Source organism: Chelonia mydas, chromosome 4, assembly GCF_015237465.2.
Source record: "Chelonia mydas isolate rCheMyd1 chromosome 4, rCheMyd1.pri.v2, whole genome shotgun sequence".
In the NCBI taxonomy this organism is placed as follows: Eukaryota; Metazoa; Chordata; order Testudines; family Cheloniidae; genus Chelonia; species Chelonia mydas.
This window is the reverse complement of record NC_057852.1, coordinates 78,766,356-78,793,454: the sequence shown is the minus strand read 5'-3', so window position 1 is coordinate 78,793,454 and position 27,099 is coordinate 78,766,356. Positions and strand designations below refer to the sequence as shown.

The 27,099-nt window shown below is 42.2% G+C and overlaps 1 protein-coding gene across 6 annotated transcripts in view; it reads right to left on the bottom strand.

The window, feature by feature from the left end:
- Positions 1 to 27,099, bottom strand: part of TENM3 (teneurin transmembrane protein 3) — a 2,200,211-nt gene that overhangs the window by 351,196 nt on the left and 1,821,916 nt on the right. For 3 of the 6 annotated variants that reach the window (XM_043546025.1, XM_043546026.1, XM_043546027.1), the window contains exon 1: positions 15,465 to 15,592. The exons of 2 other annotated variants lie outside the window; for them this stretch is intronic. The gene's annotated coding sequence lies outside the window, so the exon portion shown is untranslated. Of the gene's footprint in view, positions 1 to 15,464; positions 15,593 to 27,099 lie in introns of those variants that run through there. One more of the 6 variants, XM_043546028.1, reaches the window with a different exon arrangement.

The following is a 27,099-nucleotide window of genomic DNA, read 5'->3' as shown; positions in this document are numbered from 1 at the left end:
ACAAATGTAGCAGTAGTAAATTTATTAAGTACAAACATAAGGTTGTGTAACTGTATCACAGAGTCCTACTTCAGTAGATGGTACTTAGGTTTGTAGTTGGCACTGATAAAGCTACACAAAGGTTTTTGAAATCCTTTAATTCTGTTTCAGAAAAAAGATACTTGCTTTTAGATGTGATATTGCTTTAAAAATAAATTACCATAATAGCCATGTAAAAACCTGCTACTGCTGTAGAGTTGTGACTTATTGCATAGAATTTGTCTATAAAAACAAACATGTGCCCAATTGGCATAATCTCCTTCTGTAGCATGAAAACCTAAATGTGCTTAGTCTCTGATTTCTATAGCATTTTCAGTGTTAAGTTATTATAACAGCTCCTGGCAGTACGGCACTGGAGTTGTCATTTCCATTATAAACTCTGTTTTTCAAGCATTCATAAATTAGTAGTTTTAATTCACATCTGGCTGAAACTTGATATTCTAAGCCAGTTTGTATGCAAATTTTCCTCTAAAAAGGTGAAAATTAGAGGGCCTTTTTGTAGCCTCAAATATTCTTTTGATTGTTAACCTAAAAATGCCATACTATTCTAATCATAGATTTGTTTGGGTACTCAGTCTTTTGTTCTAATGCCCTAGGCACTGGAATAGGAGTTAGAGGTTTTAAATATCTAATCATGGCTCAATTACCTCCGTGACCTTCAACAGATTTCTTAACTTCTCCGATTTACTCTTATCTGTAAATAGGAATAATCAATTGATCAAAAACAAAATAAAATGAAACCCAAACTCACTAAATTAAAAGGATATTCAGGTGGTACATTTAAATAATTAAAAGTTAGGAAATGAAAAAGTTAAGGTTGCATAAGGAACTTGAACTCTGTCCCCAACCATGAAAGCATTATGATACATTCTTTAATTACAGAATCTCATATTGTTTCTCAAATATGTTATATACTTTCTTTTTAATCTTTAGATGAACATACAGCACCTTCTATTAATGTGTACCACTCTATGTACACCAAACAGAGGCCATGAAACTCACTTGAATGAAAGATGCAGAGTGAAAGAGGAAAGTACTCCTACCTTGCAAGATTTTGTGTATAAAATTACTTTCAAATATTCCATCTGGCATACAAAGACTAGTTTACAGTAGGTATATAGTAGGTTTGCAGGTATATACAGTTACAGAAAAAATGGCAAGAATATCATCTCTGAACATACATAGATAGATTTAATTTATATAATACATAGAGTATTAGGAATTGGATTTGCCAATACAATATTTTGATTAAATTGCAACATTTTTATTACAATTATTTAATACATACACACACATATATAAATATGTCTATGTAACATAATAAAATGTGTATGTTTTAATGTAAGCAAAATACTAAAGGTGAAATCCTGACCCCTCTGAAATAAAAAAATCCCTCTTCGACTTTAATAGGTTTAGGATTTCACCCTGCGTCTTGTAGGATCCTGCAAGGATCAGTTGTTGGCCCTATGCTACTCAACATTTTTATCAATGACCTGGAAGAAAATATAAAATCATTACTGATCAAGTTTGCAGATGACACTAAAATTGGGGGGAGTGGTTAATAATAAAGAGGACACGTCACTGATACCAAGTGATTCAGATCACTCTGTCAGCTAGTGCATAAGCAATATGTGCTTTAATAAGGCCAAATGTAAAGCCATAATCTAGGAACAAAAAACATTGGCCATATTTACAAGACAGAAAAGCAGTAACTCTAAGGAGGACTTCAGGATTATGATGGATAATCAGCTGAACATCAGTCCGAGTGCAATGCTGTCACCAAACAGGCTAATGATATCTCTGGATGTATAAAGAGGGGAATATCAGGTTGAAGTAGGGAGGTTATATTACTTGGTATTTGGCACTGGTGCAACTGCCACTTGAATACCACATCCAGTTCTGTTGTCCACAATTCAAGAAAGTTGTAGATAGGGTGACCAGATTGCAAGAGTGAAATATCAGGACACATTGGGCGAGAGGGGGAGAAGGGGAAAGAGACAGACAGACACAGGTGCACAACCCTGACCGGAGCTGTGCTGTGCCTGGCCCTGTGCTACTAGCATTCCCTTCCTGTTGGGAGTGGGCCCATGCTGCGTCACACAGCTCCCTTGCCCAGCACCCCCTGGATCCACTATGCCCAGAACCCCCCTACAACCCTTCCACCACAAATGCACAGTGTTGTGCACACACACACCCCGCCCAGCGCCCCCCTGCCCACAGCCCCACCACAGCTGCCCAGCACCCCACACAGAACCCCCCACTCGATAGTTTCCCAATACACACAGATTTCCCCTCCCTCTCCTCCTCCCTCCCAGTGCCCTTCCCCACAGCCCCACCCCACAACTACACAATGCCCCACACAGACCCCCACTGCCCAGTGCCTGACACACACAGATCTCCCCCACTTCCCAGCACCCCCCAACAGGCCTGCACTGTCTAGAACCCCAAAACCCACAAACCTCCCCCACTGCCCAGCACCCCCCACACACCTCCCAGACACTCACCATCACACCCTGCCCCCTTTCCTGGCTGCACTCACCAGCCCTGCTGGGAGGTCTCTGGCTCCTAGGGTGAGAGCGGCGAGGGAAGTCTCCAGACTCTCCATGAGCTGTGCCCGCCCCAAGCGCAAGCTCCATGGCTCCCATTGGCCAGGAAAATGGGAGCTGCCGGAGCTGCAGAGTAGGGCTTGCAGGTGCCGGCAGCATGCAGAGCCCCCCCATCCTAAGAGCCAGAGGGACCTGCCAGAGGGCGAGGTGGGGAGTCCCGGCAGTGCTTACCTGGGGCGGCTCCCGTCCTGGGAAGCATCCGGCAGGCAGGTCCCTCTGGCTCCTAGGGTCACAGGTTGGGTCGGGTGTGGGGGGAGGAGGGCTCTCTGCCCGCTCCCAGTGCCTGCAAGCCCTGCCCCTGCAGCACGTGGCACTCCTGCCGGCGGGCGGGTGCTGGGAGCTGCCCCAGGAAGCAGTGCGCAGCGGCACCGCAGCTGCGGTGCCACGATCCAGATGGTCCCAATATCGGGACAAAGGGAGTCCTGACTGCTGTAAGGTCGGGATGTGGGACAAGTTCCCTAAGATAGGGACTGTCCTGATAAAATTGGGACGTCTGGTCACCCTAGTTGTAGATAAACTGGAGAGGGTTCAGCGAACAGTCACCAGAACAATTAAAGGATTGAAAAGCATGCCTTATAGTGATAGACTGAAGGAGCTCACTCTATTTAGCATACTAATCAAAAAGAAGGTAAAGGGGTGACTTGATCGCAGTCTGTAAGTACCTACACGGGAAACAGAAGTTTGGTAGTAGAGGGATTTTCAATGTAGCAGGACAAAGGTATAAAAAGATTCAATGGCTACAAGCTGAAACTAGACAAATTCAGTCTAGAAATAAGGTGTGAAGTCTTAACAATGAGAGTAATTAACCACTGGAACAACTGACCAATGGTTGTGGTGGATTCTCCATCATTGGAAATTTTAAAATCGAGATTGAATGTTTTTCTAAGAGACGTGCTCTCGTTCAAACAAGAATTAATTCAGGGAAGTCTTATAGCCTGTGTTATAGAGGAGGTCAACCTAGATGATCAAAATGGTCTCTTCTGGCCTTATAATCCATGAATCTTTAAATCAATTAATAGTATATACACAATGTATTAGTAAAGAACATAAATGCTCTCAAGTACAGCATGTGGAATAGTGTAGCTACTTTTCTTTATTTATTTTATTAACTATACCATGGATGCTGTACAAAATTCAATTAATCTCAGTGGGACTTTACAGAGAAAGATTTACGTTATTCCAAGAATTTAGTGTGTGATTTTCATAAGTGTTCAGCATTGGCCTGATTCTCTTCTCACTGAAGTCAAAGGAAGTTTTAACATGATAACCACATTTTAAATTCCCACCCTATATGGACAGAAGCACTGGGTCAACTGCACTATTTTTCCCACACAAAAAAGACACTATTTCCAAAATAGCAGTATTGTGTCAATCACGGGCACCGGAATTGTGGAGGGAGGGGGGTGGAGGCAAGATGCCACAGCCCTTCCACTTTTGAAAGTGGATGGGCCTAACCTATCTACTTTTCCCCTTAGGCTCGGCTCCCTGCACCTCCTCTTCCCTCAGGCCCTGCCCCCTGACCAGGCAGAAGCTGGAGCCCTGGGGAGTTGTGGGGAGCTGCAGACCCTCTACCTACCCAGGATGCAGGGGGCCCAGAGAGCAGCCACGAGCCCATCTTCCCATCTTTCTGGCCCCTCCGCACTCAGGGCGCATGGAGGGTCCACAGCTCCCCACATGGCTCTTACCATGGCGCAGCTGCAGCTCTTCAGCCCTTGAGGCCCCACCTCCAAGCCAGTATCTGTTTATACTCTGTCATTCTGCAAAACGTGGACCTTCACATTTATATATACTTCATTCTCTTTAAACACTGTGAAAGTAGATCTCCAAAAAGGTTTGTGGTTTGCTCAAAAAAAAAAAAAAAATACTCCCTCGGCCACTTGTCTGACACAGGCAGATCTTGAGCCAATTTAGTAAGCATCAGTTATAATTCACTTTTGAAAGGAATTATTTGTGATTTCAGCCTCCTCAGAGTTGTAGCCAATTGGGAACATTTACACATCTTTAAGCTAAATCAGATATCCAAATGCAATATCTAGCATTCATTATGGTATGTTGATTTGTGACATTTCCTGAAGAATTTTGGTTCTATAAACTAATGAATGGATTACTCACATTCCACATGTGAACACACATCCATGAGTGACAAAAAAATACTGATAATATTCAGTTCAGTATTTAATAATAATCTTCATTTAATAACTCAAGCTTATCTTAATACAAATTACTTTAATACAGATTACAATAATTTATTTTAACTGTTTCATGGGCTATATTTCCATTTCAATTAAAAGAGTCATTATTTGGACATGTGAATTGGTAATAATTAGTAGATATGAGAGAATTGTATATTTTGTTGCTCAAATAGGTCAAGCACTATGCATTATCCATCTTTTTAAGTGAAAATGGCTTTTCAGGTTTAAGAACTATCTGAGAAGGAAGCAGGAACTGAAATTCTAGCTTTGCTGACACTCAAAACTGAGAATGTAGCTGTAGAAGCTGAGGCTGGAAGAATTATGGCAGTAATGAATTCCCCATCAGAATGCAATGGGCAATGTATGCTTCAGCTATCAGACTCCACTGATAGTCACGTCTCAAGAGCCCAGTAAAAGTGGCCTCTACTGGTTGGTTAAAAAGAAATCAGGCAGTGAGAGGAAAGCTCCAAGGACATTTGGCCCTGGTCTGCACTACAGTTCTCAGGGTCCATCTCAGTGGAAACCCCCTCTCAAAAATCTGTTTCTGTCTTAGAGCATTGTATCAGGTGTAGGGCTTCATGCTCCCATCCTTTGCCCATCAGTACAGGCAGAGTCCAGCTCCATGTAGTCAGCCAACCCACAGCCCGGACTTGGCTATAGTTTCTTTCAGTCTCTTGCCCCTGGGTAATCTCACTGCTCTCAGTGAGTTCAATTCACTCCCAGGGGTCCCTTTTGAGTCCAGTAACCTCTAGCTCCTGGTGGCATCCCCAGGTCTTGCCACCAGTTGTTGACTGAGAGCAGCCTTTCAGCGCCCCCACACCCATATGTCTTGCAGTGTTAGTCTGTGCCTAAACTAGGCGGAAGAGGAAGGAAATGCCAACCACTACCCCGGGCTGGGCTCCCCTTGCCACTGGAGCTCAGTCGTGATCCCTAGCAGCCTCTCCTCCTGGGGAAAGTCCCCCCTTTTTGTAGTAGCCAGCTACCCTTTTTTAAGCTCCCCTTCTCCAAGCATGTTCTGCAGGTGAGTCTAACTGGTGCTGCCTGAGAGCTGGAATGCTCATTAGCCTGTCAGTGGGATGGGGGCATATCCCCTCACACTCCACTCACTTGTAAGATCAGGGCTGGCAGAGTTGAGGACTTCTAATGATGTCACAGGTTAGTCTGACCTAACTTCCTAAGTATAGTCACCTAGCCCAAGCCTGAGAGAGGGTTTGAGCGGGTATCTGAAACAATGCTCACCACATGAAAAACTATTAAAAGGTTTGACATTTTTTTCACATGGTGTGACTGCTACAGCTGCAGATGAATGGAACTAACCAGTGGCAGCCCAAAGCTACACAAGAAAAGCTCACAGCTGGGCTGAGAAGGGAATGTACGCCAGTGAGAGACAAAAAAAAAAAAACCCCAAAAAAACAGTGAATAAGTAACAGATCCTTTTCTCTGAGAACTGCAGTCCAGGGTTGCTGAGGAAACACAGCTGGAAGTACCATCCAAATGCTACATCAGTCAATGAGACCAAATCCAGGTAGGAGCGCTTGAAGAAGGTGTCCACAGAGTGGTAAATGGCAACCCAACACAACTCAGTCTCTAAGACTTCCTCCTTTGCTACCCAGGAGGCACCAATTGCCATAATATAGTGGGCCAGGAAGGGCATGAGACTGTCTGGAGGAAAAGATTAGGGTTAGGATGCTGAAGTACTGAGGCTCTTGAGGACTTCAAGTAAGATGAAGAGGGAACAGGATTTCTTAAATTCCTTGGAGTAGAAGATCAATTTCAATAGCTCTATAGATGTATAAGGACTGCCTTAGAATCTCTTTCTTGCCTTGGGATAGGGACAGAAGCTACAGACAGAAATCTCCTTATTGAGGTGCAAGTCTGACATTAATTTTTAGAAGGACCATTCACTTTCTTTCTGAAAAAAATAAGTAAGATGGGTCACAAGAAAGTGCAGCTACTTCCCCCATTCTGTGGACAGAGCTGATAATCACCAGAAAAGGAAACCTTCCAGGAGAGAATAAAAAGAGGCACAATTTTCAGGGGTTCAAAGGGATTTAAACATAAAACATTTTTAAACACAAAACTGAAATTCCAAAGACAGCCAAGAGACCTAGCATGAAGTCTTGGGTAACCTAAATCTTTGCAAAATCTAAACACAGAGGTGAGACTTGTTGAGAAACTCTGTTTCTCTGACCCTGTAGGGAATTAAAGGCCGAAGGCCTGAACCCAGAGGTAGTCAGTTGCTAGACTCTTATCAAAACAGGCCTGGAGGAAATGAAAGATGACGGGGAGGGATACTTTTTTCGTAGACAGACAGATATGCATCAAGTGGAGAGAAAGGACCAAACCTATTGTATACAAATGAGGGAGAATGGTCAGGACTTTGTCTTAAAAGGCCAGTTTCTTTAGTTATGAATCAAGCCTTAGAGCTGAGGAGGAGGTGAAGGTTGCAGGACAAGACCCTGTTGGAGAAGATCAGTTCCTTTCGGAAATGAAAGGTTGAGGTCTTGGGACTACCAGAGCAGGTCTGCAAACGATGGATTTTTTTGGCCAATTTTGGACAACAAGATCAATGAGCATCTGTTATGAGAGCGTCAGAGAACCCTTGTCTCCATTCTCAATGATTCCCAGAATATGAAATAGTTGCAGCGGCTTGATAATTTTTCTGGATGTAGTCTGGGTAAAAAATCACGCATGTCCTGTCCTGACAAAGGGCTGCTGCAATTACAATCATAATCATTGTGGTGGTCATTGATAGAGATGCTTGACCAAAGAGATGGGCCCAATACTGAAAATGTAGATGGTTGGTTGTGAACCTGAGGAACTTTGTGGGACTACACAATTGGAACATGAAGTCCACAGAGGCAATAGCGCTATTGTTGACCAAAGGGAATCCACTTTGAATTTCCCCCATTTTGCATAGCAATGCAGCCATTTCAGGTCTAGGATACTTCACAGACAACATGTGTTTATAACTATAAAATATTTTAACTACAATTGATCTGTTGGTATAAGAGTGATGTCTATTAGATAACAGAGCACAAATTAAAGAGACAGAGGGAGAGGAATAATGGATAGACACAGATGAAGACAGGGGAAGAAAGAAGAATTTTATGAAGCATTCCTCCTTGACTATGGAGAGGACTCAGATGACAAAGGTGATCTTGGTCCACTTATTGATGAATAGTGAAAGCCTCTCCACCATAAGGACCATCACCTTGTTGGGTATCCTTAGCTCAGTGGGGGAATTTTTGAGAATCAATGTGATAAAAGTCACCAGACAGAACCATTTGTCTAAGAAGATCCTCTTGGGATTCTCTGGTGAAGTAGCGGGTTTGGAAGAGGAAGAAGACAGAGCCACGGTTTCACAATCAGTCTCTACTTGTCCAGAGAGGAATGTGGAGAGACATACAGGTCCTTCTGCCACATATGGCAGAAGAGAAGTTCCAGGACAGGACTGAGCAAGAGATAAAGTAAATAGAGAGAAGCCTCATCGTGACTTCTTTAGGTGGGGAGAAGAAAAGCCCCTCTTCTGGGGGTACATGAATGACAGGGGACGGACAGAAGGTTTTAAAAAGATATGCTCTAGTTCTAACAGGAATTGCTTTTGAGAAGTTCTATGACCTGTGTTATATAGAAGGTCAGACTAGATTACCACAATAGTCCCTTCTGAACTTGGAATCTATGAAACCTGAAGGAAGAATGCAGGAGAAGAGAGTTTGTTGGGTAAGAAGAGAGAAGAAGACCTATCTCCATCTGGTAGTCCTCCTCCTTGAAACTGCTCTCTTGAGAGGGAGCTCACCTTTTTGTCTGTACCACTGCCAGCCAAACCATGGAACTGATCTTCAAAAAAGCCTACATTTCATGGAATAGTAGAAGTCAGAGATGTGAAAGTCTGAGCTGGTCATGCTCCGTTCTCTGGCCAGGACAGGCAGTAATTGTGAATGTCTCAAGCAATGGGACTTCTATCAATTCCATTGGAAGATTTTTCCATAGCTTCAATGCGGTTACTGTTACAAAATGACTCCTGCTATTCAGCCTATAGTTTTCTTTCCTCAATTTCATTATATTATTGCTAATATACCATTTTAGTCTACATATTATTTAAAACTGTAGACTGTTGTCTTATTCCTGCTTAGTTTCATTTGGCCAGGCTACCTATGATCTTTTAATTTTTTCTTATACATCATTCCCTCCAGCCTCTTAATTTTTGATTGTCTTCTGTCAATTGCAACCAATTAATCTATACCTTGAGGTGCTGTAAAATGGATGCAGTTTTCTTGGTGTGATCTGCATCATGTAATTTTTGCAACTATTTTAAAGTCTCTTTGATCACTATTCTGACGCCTTTGCAAAAGGTCCCTGCAAAAATTACTACTACTGCAGGAGTCTTTTCAAAGCTAGTATTTCAAAATATATTATTTTTCCCCCCACAATCCATCATAGAGTGCCATGATGCCTAGCAAAACCAGGATGACACATCTGAGTGAAATAATGGCAGTTTCAAAAAAAGACTGGTTCTTGTGATCTGTCTGATTAAATCTTTGAATAATTGCCCAAACATTCAAAGTGTCCAGTCCTGCAAGGTGAAGTGCACCATAAAATTCCCTCTGTAGCTACTGGCAGCCAAGTGTGTTTACAGGGGGCATTCAGCAACTTGCAGGACCAGCTCCCAAAGCAGAAAATACTAGTTTAAGAATTTAGTGTTTGGTTTTGTTTCACTAAAGTTTTTGTTTCTCCCCCTTAAAGGGTTCACCGAAACTAGAACAGCCAGAGAACCAGTATGACTTGAATAACCTTCAAATAAACATACTTACGCACTTGTTAAAACAAACACTATCCTTGCTGCTCAAACTGAAGTTGGCAACCCTTTCCTCTTAATAGCTTTAAAACAATTTGAAAAGTAGCAGAATAGCAGTTCCCTCACATAGAAACTAATCATCATCATTAAAAGATCCTTAAAAGCAAATATAGAATGGTCAGCGAGCCAGGTTACCTTAATATTTAATGAAGGAACATTTCCATATCTATCAAGTTATGGGATAAACCCTTAAGTACTAAAATCTACCATCATCAGTAAAGTCCATTTCAATGTTCAGCCTATCACTGATTATCTACAATCAAAGGAAATCAGGTTTCAAAACAAAAAAGGAGAATATGATAAAGCTATACGAAGTATTCTCTGGCAGTGATAAAGCAGGCAGAGAGGTGGCTGTCATAAAATAGCCAAATAGCTTTTTCCACCTCCATCAAGGTCACTTTACTGATGATGTACTCAATAAGATGATAATGCATTTAACCACTTTCCTTGCATCTGACTTCGACCTTATCACAAATCCAAATGGCCTTGTTTAACTACCCTGGCCTTTCAGCATTTCCCTGAACAAAGATAATTAAGGAGATGTACTGCCCCCTACTATCACAGGAATTGAAAGACAAATAAACTTTTAAGAGCACAGCCAGGTGTCTATTGCACTAACATACAACATTTACGCAGGGGGTAAAATGAAATAACAGTTAAATAATTATAAGAGGTTAACAATGCTATATAAGGCAATTTTGTTTCATTTAAAAGAAAAAGCATAAAAAGTGTTCCAGACTACTTCTGACAGCTCCCTAGACAGTTTTTCCTTGGACAACATTTATGACTGAAGAGGAAAATATCTTCTGCAAAAATTAACATTAACAATGCTGACTGAAATGTCTGCAGATTTGAACATTTCATAAGCAGTTAAAATTATTTTAAAATTTAATTTATTTAATTTAATTTAGTAATTGTGGTAGAATATTAAAAATTCATTTTGGTATTGAGGAAAAAAATCTATTTCTACTTTCATGGTCAGTAAATACTGTACTTACGATGCAATCGAACTACTTTAATAAAAATAAAATTAGGCAGGTAGAATGGTTTTAGAACTTAAACTAAATATTTAAAAAAATACTTTTGTATGATATTAATAAACACCCAAATACTTTTTATGCACAATTATGCTTGTGTTTTCTTTAATTTTCATTCATAAACTCTAGTGTCTTAAAGCAGTCTACAAGATCCTGCTGCTCTTTCCTATGAACAAGCACAGTAATCAGACTATAACTAAAGACCACTGAAACTGGCCAGTAAGAATGGAGGAACATGCCAAATCAGGAATGTTATTTCCAGCTAGAGTGGAACACATAAGCCCTTTTTATTAGGTAACCTGGGCCTCCGAGGCATCAAAACATTCTTTCCATTATTAAGCTTGCATCTTCTGCATGAGCTGGAAACAGGCAGAAAAGTTCCTTATCAGAAAGGTAAAGCTACAATTATATTGCCATTACCAAGATAGTTGTCCTTTAGCTATTGAAAATAGATTAAGCTTAAAACAATTAAGCAGCATGTTAAATATATTTAAATTTAATCCCTATTCAGATCTTCACAAATTACAATCATCATGACTTTTGCTTATTTCTGCTGACCTTTGTTATTTGAATGATCAAATAACGAATTGTTTTGTAAAAGTTCAGTTATCCTGTGAAATTTCTTGTCAAAAACTCTTTGTTATTAAGTCCAACTACTATAACTCTGAACCAGTTCTATTTTAAATCTGAGATGTAACTCATGAAAGCTTATGCTCAAAATAAACTGGTTAGTCTCTAAGGTGCCACAAGTACTCCTTTTCTGTTTTTAAATCTTCACTAACCTTAAATTTTGGAATGAAGGGAACATGTGTTATTTACAATTTTTAAAAGTGTAATATTACAGCATGAAGACATTTTACATATTATAAACAAAAAGATCATTTAGATATACTACTATACCTTTCGTATAGTAAAATACATAAATCTTATAACGATTCATCTGATTTCTTTGCTTAAAGGCTTTTGATCTTCTGAACACATCAACAGACCATAACTACCCTTATTTCCATAAACTGGATTGAAGTTATAACCCCCCATTTCAATATATACCCCCTGGGATATTGTACAGCCTATATCTATGACTATTTGGGGTAGCGGGTGGCTGCTATCAAAAACATTTTGAAAGAACTGGCTCATCAGGCATCTCCTCGGTAATGGTTTAAACATGAACATAAAAACAATAGTTACAAGTTTAGATAAACAGTTGCTTCAGATAGTCCCTGAAGAGGGCTATAGAGTTAGTGTTGCTTCTAATGAACATTAAGTCAATGATGTAGTATTGCATTTACAATTCTGGACAGAATTTATTAAAAAACAATCCATCTCCTTGTTTGTGTATCATTTATAAAATGTCTCTGCAACCTATTCAATCATTACACAGAAAATTTTCTAGAAGAGAATGGGTGTATTTTTAGTACATCTGTTTACATTTAATGAGTGTAGAATAGAAACAAAATTAAATAATTTAGTTTTAAAAGTGTGTAAATATTCATAATATACTATTACAATGTTTCATCCTAATTGTCTATTTTGTGCAAAGAACTTCTAGGGCCCAATCGTGAAAGGTCTGAGCACCCCCAACTCTCAGTGAAGTCAGTGGCAGTTGAGGGAACTTTAAAGTTCACAGGATCCCTAACATACATCTAAATACATAGTGTCCACAGTGCTATTGTAATTTAATTTATATATAATTATTCCTAAGAAAAGTCTTATGAACTTTCTCCATATGTGATTGTAATAGTATTTATAATGGAATACTCCGCAATTAAATCTTCACAGATGGGGGGGAAGTTAGGACAAAAACTGTAGTTCAGAATAAATTAAAGCCGGGTATCATTTTCTGTGTATTTAGCATTAATACTTAATTTTTAGTAAAGTTACTTGTTAAAAATCTTTATTCACCCTTGTTTAGTTCAAAGAATGAACTGAGAAGCAAAACAAGTTATCAAAATAAAGATGTGAAATTCAGAAGCCCGATCCCTTAATTGCTGATCAGAGCTGAAAACAGACATTTCTCACTAATTGCATGAGTCTTGTTAAATCTTTTGAAATACACTTTAACACATGAAAGAATACAGTTTAGAACAGGTTCTTAAATCTGGGTCTTTTTTGTTACTTGCAAGAGTGATGATGAGTGCTTAGCAAAAATTTTCTTGTGGACCTTTAAAAGGAATGAATACCTGGAATACAGCATTTTAATCTGCCTCAGAGCATTAATAATCAAAATCACTGTATTTAGACAGCTACCACTATGCCACTTTTCTTCCTTCTGAAAGAAATGCATTCCATACTAAATGGAATGTATTACTTCAGATCACGTGCCCTCAGTGCTCTGTAAAAAAAAAGTTAAGGACGTAAAAACTCTTAACAGTAAATCAAGAACTCAAAAACATGCTTAAATGTTTAGACAAGTTTTTGCAATAAATTGCAATGTAGCTTTTCTGTAAGTCCTTGTAAGAGATGATTGTGCTGTGCCACTCATTACACAGAAAAATGGTACAAATTTATCAAAAATGTAGTCGCATTTCAACCAGAAGCTAAAGTTTTTCTTGATTTTTTTTAACATTAATTCCACAGAAGAAGGTTAAGCTAATTTGTATTAGAATGTCATTCCCTTTATTTGTACTTATTTAGGAGATATTAAATTATTTAACTATCAAGGAGAGAGAAGAAAACCATGCAATAACTAAATGATATGGCCCACCAAATAGTTTTAAGAAAAAATTAGTACAAATATGCAAATTTACTCATTCACATCTTAATGATAGCCCGTAAAAATCACAAGACAACACTGACACAACATCAGAAAACCAATTTCACAAATCTCTTATGCAGTTTATACACTTACTGTTGGATAGAGGGCTCTTGCCATCTTTGGTAACTTTTTCCACCTAATTTTAGTCAATTTATTCTGTAGATTACAAGGCCTGATGAGGGAAGGTGATTGATTCCCTTCTTCTACTCTATTGTTCTCTATCTTCAAAGCTGCTAACAGACTGAGAGCAGCTCAGTCTTTGTTTAAAGGGCTTGAGAGTTCATATCCTAAATTTATCTTTCTAATGCTGAAATGTCTGCAAGGATTCTTAAAGCTTTTTACAGTCATGCCCAGAAAACAGAAACAAAGTTAGCAAAGAGCAGGGATCACTGCAAAGTGTCAGGTTTGTTTGCTGAAGTAGATCAGCATCCCTTCAAACCCTCAAAGTTTAGGGGGTTTTGTTTAATAGTCAAACTGTCTTATCAGAAGTAGCAAATGGGATAAGCCAAAAATTTCTGAAGTTCAGTAAATCTATTAAAAATTATGAATGCTAGTTAAGAGGGCTTTAAAAATCAATGTTCAGTATACAGATACAGTTCAAATACAGTTTCATGGGGTCTAACAGGAAAACTAAAATATAAGGAATACAAAGGCTAAAATATTATGTCCATACATTGAAATAAACAAAATAATTGTAAGTAAGCTGGATTTATGACATACCTTTCTTAGAATTTTTTAATCTCTTCTTAAAGGCTACTCTAACAAACAAACAGCAAACAGAGATCTCTGGATAGCTCCCTCAAACATTTAAAGTTGGAGAACAAAAGGTTTATTTTAAAAATGAAAACGTTGGCTTGTACAACTCCAGACATGAATCTGCTTTCAATTACTGAAAGTATTTCCACTTCAGTGGAAAGGGATCAGATCTTCAACTATACCATCTTTAGGCAATTAATTTGATTATATTAGGCTTTAGGAATACAAAATCACTTTGTGGCATAGCCATGTATTCTGTACATATCATTCATTAGGTACACGAAGAGAAATAGCTAATACTATAACTGAAAGGCAGCAAAAATTGTGGCTGTTCACAGCAGTACCATATTTCCATAACAGATCTCTGCTTTATTGAAGGTACTTACAAAAATCTCAAATCTCACTTACATTTTAAAGTAAAAATATTACATTTCTCTCTAAATCAACCGAGACTGCTTTTCCACAGTTTAACGTGCATTATTTGCTCTGTTATTAAGTTAAATTATTCTTCACAGACTTTGTTCTAGAAACAATGTTCTGACAAAATTATACACTAGGTATTGTATTCTCAGGGAAAGGTGCTTTTATGATTAGAAGTATTTTATACTTTTTTTCTTAAAGTAATCAGCGTAGAAACAGAAAGGCTTATAAAGCAGAACTATATACAGAATCTTAGCTATCTCAACTATAAGTTATGCAAAAACTATTTCTAATAAAATTAAATACACTGAAATGCAGTCATAAAATGCAGAGAAATATAAAAGTTCACATTCTCTTCAGAATGCATATATTACCTTTTAATTTATATATATATATATATATATATACACACACATACATATATCTATATACACATACACACACACAGAGCAAGAAAAAAATTCTGTTACATAGCAGCCACTTGCAGAAGTATCTGGTATTTAGAATGATCTCTGAAGTTAAGCCATTGCCTAATCTAAATCCTCAATTTGGTGCCTCAGGGGTTAAAAAGCCACCTCATTTCAAATGCTAATATTGCCTCTGCACAGATTCAAAGAGAAACTGAGCCTCCTCCCATTTCAATACCATTCCATACAAAAGCATACAAATAAGACTCCATACATATCTATTCTGTATAAATGATTCATCTAAATATATTTGACTGACTTCACTCAATCTGAAAAATCACACTTTATCCTGGCTCAGCTGTAAGGTCAAAAGGGCTGGTTTTCAGTCACCCACCTTTCGGTGGTGATTCCTCCTTCTGTCTGGATGTGAAGCGCAGATCACGGCGTTTCCAAGTTGAATCAGTCTATATAATGTATCATGTTACAGAGTCTGGCTTTCTCCTCAAGCACATAACAGCAATCAGACATGATAGGCTGAGGCTCCTCTGTTTACACCCAGGCAAGCGAGGGAGGCTGGGCTTGGCATTCCTTAACCCTTTCTAAACTACAAAAGTGCCTTCTATAGTTATCATTCTTCAGTCATACACAAATCTGAAAAAAAAAATCCAACTCATTCCCAATATTCTTCTAAAGTCATCTCTGGTTGCCAAATATCCTACTGCAGTTGCTTTTAAATATACAGATACCTCTTCTGTGATGTTAATTTACCATCTCATAACCACAGATTTTCAAATAATCTTATGCTTAAAGATTTGCAGTATGACACATTTTATTTACACTAACATAAAAGACATGCCACAAAAATGTTTTTGATAATGACTATATTTCTAACCTCTCTAGATAGAGAGAGGAGAGATTTAATCAGGAAGCTCTATTCCTTGGATTGTCACAAAAGGATCTTTTCCTGACCAAATAAAATAAAAGAACATTGTCCTGCCAACATGTATACATCACATATCTAATATAATTTAGATGCAAGCTATGGAATTTGTCACACATTTCACTTAAGCAAAACTGGTTGTGTCTTGGACAGCTTTCCATTTATGAGAAGAAGATGGACAGCTTACAAAGTGGTTTAACTAACTGATACAAACAAAAAGAAAAGGAGTACTTGTGGCACCTTAGAGACTAACCAATTTATTTGAGCATAAGCTTTCGTGAGCTACAGCTCACTTCATCGGATGAGCTGTACCTCACGAAAGCTTATGCTCAAACAAATTGGTTAGTTTCTAAGGTGCCACAAGTACTCCTTTTCTTTTTGTGAATACAGACTAACACGGCTGTTACTCTGAAACCTGATACAAACAAGTCTCATGCATCCACCTGATATTGCAGCACTTCCACATCCATAAACTGCCAGTGAAGTCCACAGGAGTTTTACAGATGGAAGAAATGCAAAATCAGGCTCAGGTCCTTTTGACATACATTCATAATTGCCATTAACACGAATGAGAGTAATGTGTGGACATACTGGAAAGAGGAGAGCCCCTTTAAACTGAAGCACAAAACAGAGTCAAACTAGCAGTTCTTATATGCACGCACTAGAACCCACTGTATATATAATAATATAATTCCCAGATAATATCATTTCTCAGATCTGGGTTTTAATTGAAATAAAGGGTCAGCAGACTATGACAATTATAAAGTTTACAATGTATTCATTCTTCATTTTGTATATTCAGATAAGAATATAATAGGATTTTACAAATCTTCCACATTAAAGATAAATTTAAAAAACAAAATAAAAACAAAAATACCCACAATACAGTCCATTGCTATTTAATCCAATGGGGAGTTTTCCATGACTTTATGGATGCAGGATCAGACACACATGTAACAACTTTCAACTGAAGACAACAGGGAACTTGACAAAGTGAAAAAACTACAGATACAGGAATCACTTCACCTGTCATTAATTGCAGAAATACTATACACGAGTTCAGGACAGAAAGTGGAAAATGTGTTAGCCAACCAGAATTATAAGGACATTTATAGAGGCAAATAGAATGATCCAATTATCATTTCATAGAATCATAGAATATCAGGGTTGGAAGGGACCTCAGGAGGTCATCTAGTCCAACCCCCTGCTGAAAGCAGGACTGATCCCCGACTAAATCATCCCAGCCAGGGCTTTGTCAAGCCTGACCTTAAAAACTTCTAGGGAAGGAGATTCCACCACCTCCCTAGGTAACGCATTCCAGTGTTTCACTAGTGAAACCCTCCTAGTGAAAAAGTTTTTCCTAATATCCAACCTAAATCTCCCCCACTGCAACTTGAGACCAATACTCCTTGTTCAGTCATCTGCTACCACTGAGAACAGTCTAGAGCCATCCTCTTTGGAACCCCCTTTCAGGTAGTTGAAAGCAGCTATTTGGCCAGCTTACTAAGGCTACTGCCCCCTACCTCTTGAGAAAAGCATCATGAAATGTTTTATTATTAGCAGTGAGGTAAATAGTTTTATATTCCCTCCATCCTGAAGAAATCTGGTTCTGTATTGACTTGAAGAGCAGACTGCCACCTACTGAATCATGTGTGCAGTGTTGTTAAGCTGTGATCATCCCAGGATATGAGAGAGACAAGGTGGCTGAGGTAATATCTTTTATTGGACTAACTTCTGCTGATGAGAGAGACAAGCTTTCAAGCTTAAACAGAGCTTCTCTGCAGGTCTGGGAAATGTACTCACAGTGTTACAGCTAAATACAATTGTTTAGAGTGAGCAGTTAACGCATATTTCAAGGGACCATTCAAGGTGAAGTGGCCCATTACCACCTCTTCAGTCATAGGTGGGAGATGAGGGGAAAAAAATGGGGGTTTGGGGTTAAGTTGTAATAAGCCATAAATACACCTTTATTCAGTCCATGATTTTTAGTATCTAGCAAAGTTATGAATTTAAACTCCCAGGCTTGTCTTTTGAAAGGATTGTGCAGGTTTCCTTTGAGGAAGAGGACCCAGAGGTCAGATATAGAGTGATTGTTTTTCAAAAAACAAAGTGTTCATCCAGAGGTGATTATGGTGTTTTTGTCTTTTTATCATTCTTCTGTATGAGTTCATTCAAGATATCACCTATCTGGTTACCAGCATGCCTCACAAAGATGGCATTGCTGCCTGTCTCAAATATTTACAAGATAACGGACAACCCTAAGATATCCACCCCAAACATTGCCAAACTAATCCATTTCATCCTCACCCATAATAATTTTACACTGAACAACACTTTGTCGAAACCACTGGAACAGTCCTGCACACTAGGATGGTTCTGTCGAGGTGGCCCGTGTACTGCTTCATGAGCCACAGGACTAAGGGGTAGGTTGGCTCTCCCAAGATCCGATTGGCATTTCAACATTCCCAACAGTAATCCTCTGGTCTGGAAAGAAAATCCTACTTGCTAAATTCTGAATAGGCCTGTGTTCTTAAAGATGTGTACGTCATGCACCTTCCTTGACCATCCTGCGTTGATGTCAGTAAAACATCAGTGGTGATTTACCAATACCATAGAAAAGTAGCCCTTTCTGTTAATGTACTCTGTGGCAAGGTGGTCTGGTGCCAAAATAGGGATTTGCATCCAGGAATGTGGCCTTGTGCATCCGAAAGTTCTGCAGCCACTGCTCATCATCCCATACCTGCATAACAACGTGATCCCACCAGTCAGTGCTCATTTCTCAGGCCCAGAACCATCCATAGCTGCCAACAACCACCTTGAATTGTTTCTTTGTATGTCCCACAGCAAGCCAGCCTTCAAGCAATCATCATGTTCCCCACGGCTCCTCTGGCAGCTTTACAAATACTACAGGATCAGGCATGTTGTGCTCTCAACACTCATTACAACAATGCAGAACGGTGCAGGATCCATGCTTCTCGCAGAGATGGCGGATGCACGGGTTTGCAGGGCTTTTGAAAAGAGGCGCGGAACATTACAGGATGCAGGTAAAATTAAGGGATGAAGAAAACTACCTCATGGGAAGTTGAAACTGTGTTCCCAGTCACCCCTGCATGACTCATTTGACCCCATGAGGCCATGAAAACCCTACCCAAAACACCCTGGGCTATATGATGGCAAGTTGCACAGTGGGATAGCTACCCACGGTGCACTGATCTCTGCATCAAAGCAAGCGTTGGTAGTGAAGATGCGCACTGCCAACACAAGGAACATAGTGTGGACATACAAAAGCAATTTAATCACTGCTGTACATCGATGTAACTTAGGTTGACTTGCCCTTAGCTGTAACACTCTAAGAACCTTTCACAGACGTAACAAAAAGCTCTGTGTAGCTCGAAAGCTTGTCTCTCTCACCAACAGAAGTTTTTCCAATAAAAGATATTACCTCACCCACCTTGTCTCTCTCATATCCTGGGGCCAAAATGGCTACAACGCCACTGCATACAAATATTTCCTGCACCAACTGAGCTTTTCTGTGGGAATCTTTTCAACTCTACTTATCTTTTTATGAGATCCGACACAGTCACAGTGAGCATGGCAGCTGACTAGAACCATACTTGGCCAAATAAGTGATCAATAAATCAGTTAATGATGATATAAATACTTCTAGACAAAACAAGACAGCTTTAAATTATCTCAATTTCAGTTAGCACTTTTTGGTATAAATATGTATTGCAAATACATATTTTACATACATCGTGCATAAACATTAAGGCATTAGAAATCCCAGATTCATATTTATACATATTTCTAAATAGGTATGCATTTATACACACACACACACACACCCCGAATATAGTTATTCAAACCTCATTGATCACTTAGTTTTTTTAACTCCCATAGGAAATAAAACCAGTCTGTATTCAGTTAGCTGGAAGAATAAGAACCTATGAAGCCTAAGTGTGACGGCTGCCATCTTGGCCAACACATGGGGCAACTGAATTGGAGACCTCCAGAGCTAAAGGCGTGAGCTGCTGCTTCCTGACCTATAGGTCTCTAGCTACAGCTACAACAGACTATTATTCTCTGTGGACGGAGCACAGAGGGGGACCTGTAACACACATTTACCAGTAGGTTACATATTTCCTCTGATCAAAGAAAGCTTGTCCTGATCATCTGAGCCGCACAGCAATTCAAATCCCAGACAAACCCACACTTTTGTGACAATCACCATGTTGGCTAACACCTGGGGATTGAATCAGAAACTGCCAGAAATAAAAGCGTAAACTGCTATAGCTTTTATAGAGAGGGAAACTCTCATGCTGGCTCTGAAAGACTCATGCCCTCTGTGGATTGGTAGAGAGGAGGACCTGTAACACTTATTGACAAGTAAGTTACATAAGCTTGTCAATTTATACCTTGATAATACTATTTTCCTGGAGGGGAATTATTCTAGAGATGATAACCCCACAGACAATGTGCTTATATGCTTGTGTAGGAACCCATGTGGACATTGAGCTCTCCAACAATACAGATGTTCCAAGAGTCAGAGCTAAAGATGTTATCTGAAGGGGTGGGGTGCTACTTCTTGGGCTCCACTTTCACTTTAGAAGAAAGCTGATTGTGACTTCCCATCTATACCCGATCCATAATTTCTATTTATACAATTTATACACACATATGCATACCACTCTGAGGAGGGTGAACGATCATATAACAGGACTCTGATTAAGTTTACTCTTGGAAACCACCCCTCCCCTCACTCACCCAACCATCACTGCACACTTTTTAACCACACATTGATCTTGTACAGAGGAGCATGCCACTGCACTCAACCGCTTGCTCTCTGACAATTTTGGGACTGTCTGCAGTGGAATTTCCTTTGCTTCGATCCTGTTTGTGCAGTTAAGAGTAGGTGATGTGACTGCTAAATTCCATCAATTTATTTATGAATAATTCCAGCAAGTTATTTATGAAAATTCACTAGCTATAGTGCCAATTAAACTGAAAAGTACATGTTTCCCTTGTAAATATATATGAAATATTGCAAGTGGCAAATACCCAGGAAGCAAAATCTACCATGTGCCTACGTATCTTCCATGTTAAAAGAGCAGAATATTTTGCAAAGTACATACTGGGCTTGACTCTCCACACAGTTACACTGTTGACACCAGGCTAACTCCATTAAGTGGAGTTATCCTGGCATAAACCCAGCGTACCCAGTTTATATAGAGACTACCCATACGGAATGAGGGACACACCCACAAATGCAGAAGAATTTGGCATACTAACTGCAGACAACAGACCATGGTGGGTGTATGACTGATGCAGGACAAGGAGGAACTGGCATCAGAGATTTAGTGATGAAAAGCTAATTGAAAGAAATGAGTTTGGAGGAGTACAGCATGTATGCTTGATTCACAGGGAAATATACAGACAAACTGATTTTTGTAACTATTTAGCCAAATGGCTGTTTTGTGAATTGGTAAAGATATGTGGAGTCTTTAACCATTATATTTGAATCCAGCCCAAGTCAGAGGGAACAATATTTATCTAATTACAGATCAGTGACTTGTATGAAATGAGTTGGGTTGTCTCAGTCCAAGTCTTAGTAGACAGGTGTTTTCATTGCAGCTGATGCTAATGTTAGTCTCCTTGTTGGAAGTTGCATTAAATGGGAAGGGAGATTACCCTGCTTGCACTAGCTGCAGCGGTCTCTTCAGGTTCGAATTGAGGCACAGTGGCAGCATGGTGTAATACTTATCCACTCATCTAAAGCACTGAAAGGTACTATTAGGGTTACCAACTTTCTACTTGCACAAAACCAAACACCCTTGTCCCACACCCTGCCCCACCCCTCTCCAAGGCCCCTCCCTTTGTCACTCACTCTCCCCCCCCACCTTTACTCCCTAGCTCATTTTCACTGAGCTGGCTCAAGGGATTGGGGTGCGGGAGGGGTTGAGGGCTCCAGCTGGGGACGCAGGTTCCGGGGTAAGGCCAGAAATGAGGGAAGCATGAGGGGGTTCCGGGCTGGGGCAGGGGGCTCTGGTGTGGGGATTGGGGATGAGGGATTTGAAGTGCAGAAGGGGCTCTGGGCTGGGGCCAAGGGGTTTGGAGGACAGGATGGGGATCAAGGCTGGCGTAGGGGGTGCGGGTGTGGGCTCTGGGATTTGGGGTGCAGGAGGGGGCTCCGGACTGGGGCTGAGGGGTTTGGGAGAGGGTGTTGGGGGGCAGGGTGGTGTGAAGGCTCCTGCTGGGTGTGCGGGCTTTGGGGTGGGGCTGGGGATGAGGGACCTGGGGTGCAGGAGGGTACTCCCGGCTGGGGGGTTCAGAGGATGGAAGGGGAGATCAGGGCTGGGGGAGGGGGTTGGGACACAGGAGGCGATGAGGGGTGGAGACTCCCAGAAGCAGCGGCATATCCCTTCTCTGGCTCCTATGCGGCGGTGCGGCCAGGCGGCTCTGCACGCTGCCCCATCCGCAGGTGCCGCCCCCGCAGCTCCCATTTGCTGCAGTTCCCAGACAATGGGAGCTGCGGAGCTGGCAGTTGGGGAGAGGGCAGTGCCCAGAGCCCCCTGGCTACTTCTACACCTAGGAGCCAGAGGGGGGACATGTTGCTGCTTCCAAGAGCCGCAGGGAGCCTGCCTTAGTCCTGCTACGCCACCAACCAGACTTTTAATCATAGAATATCAGAGTTGGAAGGGACCTCAGGAGGTCATCTAGTCCAACCCCTTGCTCAAAGCAGGACCAGTCCCCAATGTTTGCCCCAGATCCCTAAATGGCCCCCTCAAGGATTGAACTCACAACCCTGGGTTTAGCAGGCCAATGCTCAAACCACTGAGCTATCCCTCCCCCATGACCGGGTCAGCAGTACTGACCAGAGCCGCCAGGCAGGGGCAGCGAGTTGTATGGGCCTGTGGTGCCCGGGCTCCAGGAATATTCAAGGCCGGGGGCCCTGCTCCACCAACGTTTGGAGCTAGGTCTCTTCCCCGGCCCTGCCTGGAGTGGCCCCTAGCCCCTGCCTGCCCCCCCATCCCTCTGACCCCCAGAGCGTCCCTCCCCCCCACCCCCCCCGCAGCATCCCGCACCCCTCCCCCCAAGCCCCAGAGCATCCCTGCCTGACTGAAAGCGGCGCGTGGCTCTCCCTAGGCTGTTTGCGCTGCCAGCAGCTTGCCCACCTTAGGAGCGGGGAGGAGGCACACATGTGCTTGGCAGCCCTCTCCTCCCCCGGCACCCACCAGGAGGAGACGCCGAGGGAGCTTCCGGCGGGAGACCTCACTCACTCACCTGAGCAGCTGCTGGTGCTTCAGTGAGTGTTTGACCCTGTGATCCACCCCACCAGCCACCACTCCTGCCCCACACTGGGCAAGGGGCAGCCCCATCCCCCATGAGGCTACGGTGAGGGGCAGCAGGCTGCAGCAGGGGAGGAAGGAAGCCACATGTGATGGCAGTCCCCTCCCCCCCAGTACCCACCCACCCACCACAGGGGAGACAGGAGGGCTTCCTGGACCTGAGCAGCTGGGGCTTGGGTGAATTTTGTGACACCCTTCCCTCCCCCCCGCAGCCAGCACTCCTGCCCCATGCTGGGCAAGGGGCAGCCCCATGCCCCATCCCCAGTGACGCTACGGTGAGGGGCAGCAGCAGTGGAGGCCACACAGGATGGCAGCGCTCTCCCCACCCCCCGGTACCCACCATAGGGGAGATCAGAGGGCTTCCTGGACCTGAGAGGGGCCCTAGGAGTACGTGCAGTCACGGTGGTGCAGAGTGAGTGTGCTGCGGTGGGAGAGAAGGGGTCCCTCCGCTGGAGCTTGCTGCTGCCGGTGGGAATGGGACGGGGGAGTCCTCTCTGGCCCTAGCCCTGGGGCAGCCTGTCTGCATCCCAAGCTCCTCATCCCCACCCCACCCCAGAGCTTGCACCCCCAGCACCCCAAGCCTGAGCCACAGCTCCGCGAACCCCTCCTGCACTGTGAACCTCAGCTCCACCCCAGAGCCCTCACCTGAGGGGAAAAACACGCAACTTAAATTTGGCAGTCAGTTTGAGGTATGATCGTGTTTAGCACAATACTTGATTGTTTTACACCCTCTAAAGTATATAATTGGCTGTTCCTAAGTGGGACTGTTCTTAATGTTTTCTCTGAAGACTGTGTGGGTGCCTCAGTTTCCCCTATGCATTTCTTAAGGATCTAGGTGGCGGGATAAGGGTGTGTGATTGTTGCAGAGCCCTAGAGGGCCAGCGTGATGCTGTCTGCACAGAGAATGGCCGATACCCTGTCTCCTGGCAACTGATGGTCTGAGCCCCTCCCCTGCAAGGTGCAAACTGAAGGTGCTGGAGAACAAAGAGATCAGGTAGCCTCCTTGCATGGAAAAGAGACAGAGGCCAGAGGTGGGGCTGAAGGGAGTGTCAGTGCCTGTGCGGACTCGTTGCGGGAAGCGCACGGTGTGGAAGGGGATGCTGGGATGCTCTGGAACTACTTCATATAAAGCCAGTCAGGACTCTGGGGGAGCATGCCTCCTCTCTCTGAGCATATTGTCTCCAGGGCAAGAAGCTTACACCTTCCTGGGTCTGACCTCAGAGCATTCAGCATCCTCTTCCACACCATGCGCTTCCCGCAGCGAGTCCGCACAGGCGGGGCTCCTGGGGAAGCCAGAGGGCCCTGCATCCCAACTCCGCAGTCAGACGTGACTCTTAGCCAGCCGGTAAACCAGAAGGTTTATTAGATGACAGGAACACAGTCTAAAACAGAGCTTGTAGGTGCAGAAAACAGGACCCCTCAGTCAGGTCTATCTTGGGGGGTGGGGAGCCCAGACCCAAGTTCTGGGCCTCTCCCCGTCTCCCCAGCCAGCTCCAAACTGACACTTTCTCCAGCCCCTCCTCTGGCCTTTGTCTCTTTTCCAGGCAAGGAAGCCACCTGATCTTTTTGTTCTCCAACACCTTCAGTTGGCACCTTGCAGGGGAAACTGAGGCACCCACACTGTATTCAGAGAAAACATTAAGAACATTCCCACTTCATCACAACAGATACAGCAAAATATAGTATATTGAACCTGGTGAGTGCTGCTTCTGACTTTCCACTTTTAATTGGCCCTTGTAATCTTGTGGCACTGGCACACTGTAGCTTCATTTTATCCCAGCAACAATTTCTTGATCATCGCAAAAGAAGAGGCTATATTTGTTTTTAATTTGAGAAAGTATTTGCTTTTGAGGGTTACTGATCAAAGACTGCTTGGTTGTTTCTGTATTCAAAAGAGCATTAACAACATTGATATTCTTAGTTAAATATTTTTTTCTTAGGATAAAAGAAAAGGAGTACTTGTGGCACCTTAGAGACTAACCAATTTATTTGAACATAAGCTTTCGTGAGCTACAGCTCACTTCATTGGATGCATACTGTGGAAAGTGTAGAAGATCTTTTTATACACACAAAGCATGAAAAAATACTTTCCACAGTATGCATCCGATGAAGTGAGCTGTAGCTCACGAAAGCTTATGCTCAAATAAATTGGTTAGTCTCTAAGGTGCCACAAGTACTCCTTTTCTTTTTGCGAATACAGACTAACACGGCTGTTACTCTGAAACCTTTCTTAGGATAGTGATATTGTGTAATAAAGGGAAACTGTTAAATGCTTATGGTTTCCAGTCCATTTTTACATTATTTAAAAAACCGCTTATGGTTTCCAGTCCATTTTTACATTATTTAATAAAATATATATCTGCTTACAAGGCCGGCGGGGGGGAGGGGCGAGAGGAGACTTAGACACATTCTGAGCACCACCAAAAATTATATAAACCTGCCACCAGGATCCCTTTTGAACCAAGCGTTCCAGTCGAAAACCAGACGCCTGGCAACCCTAGGTACTATATGGCTAGATCCCATGTAACTGCAAGAATGCCTCTTTCTTTATATCAGAATACCACAGTTTAGAGCAATTAAGGTACCTGAGCTAGAGCTCCACTGGTATAAATGAGAGGGCAGATGCTGTCAGCATATTCTTTGCAGGGACCTGCAGGCTTTGAAATTGGTTCCCCTTCCCTAGTCCAGAATTCCTCAAATTTTACAGCCTCTTTTTCCCCAAAACATCTGAAAATTGGAGGGCGTGGGGGGGGAGAGAATGTGGTTAACTTTTGGAGAGAGGGATTTTAAATTGCCTGGTTTGCTCATTGGGAGTTTCATGGTATGGAAGTGCTGTAGTTTAGTCATAACAATGGGAATTTTTCATATTTGTATTTTAAGTTATGTTAAGGTCTCCAGGGATGAAATGGGAATAGAGACCACCCACACCCGCCCATGAAAGGCAACAAATTGCACATAAAGGACCAAGTGTTGGTAATTATACCACTTTAGGATGATATCTAGTCAGAGTTCATGGACAGTGTTGAAAATAAATAAACAAATAAATCTGATGTAGCACTAAGTTGTGTTAAACACCAATCATCAGGCGTCACTTGTCCACTAAGCCAGAACTAAACTCAGGCTCCAGTGTAGTGCTGTTGAGCCCTATACTGCAGTTGCTGTCTTTCAAATAGGGTTGCCAACTTTCTAATTGCACAAAACTGAACACCCTTGCCCCGACCCTTCTCTGAGGCCCCACCTCCCATTCACTCCAGCCCCCCCCCTTGTCACTCATTCTCCCCCACCCTCCCTCACTTTCACTGGGCTGGGACAAGGGGTTGGGGTGCGGGAGAGGGTGAGGGCTCCTACTCGGGGTGTGGGCTCCAGGGTGGGGCCAGAAATGAGGGGGTTCAAGGTGCAGGAGGGAGCTCCAGACTGAGTCAGGGGGTCTGTTTGACTGTGGTGTAGATGTCCAGGCTACAGATGGAACCTAGGCTCTGGGACCCTGCAAGGTGGGAGGGTCCCAAAGCTCGGGCTCCAGCCCGAGCACAAACATCTACATTGCAATCAGAGCCGGCGCTAGGCATAAGCAAACTAAGTAATTGCTTAGGGTCCCAAGCAGCTCAATTAGGGCCCCCGTATTCCTTTTTAGCTGTTTAACAAGTTTAACAAGTATTGGGGGTAAATATTCCTGGGCTAGCACTGCCTCTGACTCCAATTAAACCTCCCTTTAGCCTGACCCAGCCATAAGTGTCTAAATAGAC